Source organism: Pleurodeles waltl, chromosome 11, assembly GCF_031143425.1.
Source record: "Pleurodeles waltl isolate 20211129_DDA chromosome 11, aPleWal1.hap1.20221129, whole genome shotgun sequence".
NCBI lineage: Eukaryota > Metazoa > Chordata > Amphibia > Caudata > Salamandridae > Pleurodeles > Pleurodeles waltl.
In genome coordinates, this window is record NC_090450.1 from 863,304,349 (window position 1) to 863,305,726 (window position 1,378).

Genomic DNA, 1,378 nt, shown 5'->3' on the forward strand with positions numbered 1-1,378 from the left:
ACATGGTGGAGGCAGCCTCCCACAGGCCTCCAGCCCCCTCCCTCCCTGGCAGTCCGGCGGCAGAGGGACCACCCCCTCCCTGAGTGTGGTGGTAGTCGGGACACGGGCACCCACAGACGGAGACAAAAGCTTGGCTTAGAGAATGACTTTTAATAGATCGCAGCAAGGTAGCTACTCTGCTATTTACAAAACCCTGACCCAGAATCAGGTTGTCTACAAATGTTTTAGCACAGGTGTCCCACAAACATGCGGTGCACTAAGGGGGATGGATGCAGCCCCCTTCTGTCCATGTCCACTTAAATTCAGCAAGTTGCCACGCCTGATCTGAGGTCATAGTATGATGCAGAAACAGTGGGGGGCAGGGCCACTGTCCCCTGGGCTGCAGGAGACAGAGGGACCATGGCAGCAAGCCCTTTTTCCTAGATTGAAGCCAGAGGCCAGCAGTTGGTCCTCCCCCGGGGAACTAGCCACAGAAGTGGGCACCCAAGGCAGTGCCCACGTGCAGCCAAGGGACACAACAGACAGCCACACACACCACGCAGCCAGGTGCCCAGTTCGTGCCCGGGGCAGACTGGTCACCTGCCCGCACTCCGCTGAGGCAGGGTGGCAAGGCTAGACACACCAGGGGCATACCTCCACAACAGGACATGGGTTGGGTCCTGCTGCAGAAGATCGGGGGGTCTGACCTTGGAGGGGGGATGAAGGTAGCAGAGCTACCCTGAAGCAGTCCCAGCTGCACCCTGGGAAAGCCCCAAGGTGATTGACAATCAAGCACCCCTCAGATATGCATAGCCCTGGGAGGAACCTGGGGCCGCAAGGTGCGTTCAAAGTGTGGATGATCAATGTGTCCTGCAATTTACACTAATTCTTGCAACTAGCTGCATTCTTCATCAACACGTGAGCCGAGTGATCTACCGCCAAGTCACAGGCATCTTATTTTAATGTTCGCCCACCTGCGGGTGCAGGAGAGGCAGGAGGAAGGCAGCATTGCCTGTCTGCTGACCGCGCGGCAAGATGGCCCAGCACCCTGTCAGGCTTCCCCTCTGGGAGTCATCCTCCATGATTTAAAGAACATCCCCAGGTGGTTGGCCCAGGCTGCCCCACCACCTCGCGAGTCTTCAATCCATTAGCCCAGCCACACAGGACCAGGAGAAGTACGGTACCTGGCAACAAGGGAGGGTCACCCCACCTGCACACCAGCCATCTGCCACCAGGTCTTGACTCCTCCGTGTCGAGAGTCACTGGCTTCAGGCGGTAGCCCCTAGCTGTGCCAGCGGGCTGGGGTATAGCCCACCCCCACCCTGATCAGAGGCACCGCAAGGGAAAAGCACCCCTCCAGCATACCCCCACCGAGGGAAGACGGGGTTCCCTCATGGCC

The 1,378-nt window shown here is 58.8% G+C and overlaps 1 non-coding gene across 1 annotated transcript; it reads right to left on the minus strand.

The window, feature by feature from the left end:
* Window positions 1–772: 772 nt before the first annotated feature.
* Window positions 773–926, minus strand: LOC138266807 (5.8S ribosomal RNA). The gene has a single exon (XR_011199723.1). It is a non-coding gene; the product is annotated as a 5.8S ribosomal RNA (ribosomal RNA).
* Between the last annotated feature and the right edge of the window lie 452 nt (window positions 927–1,378).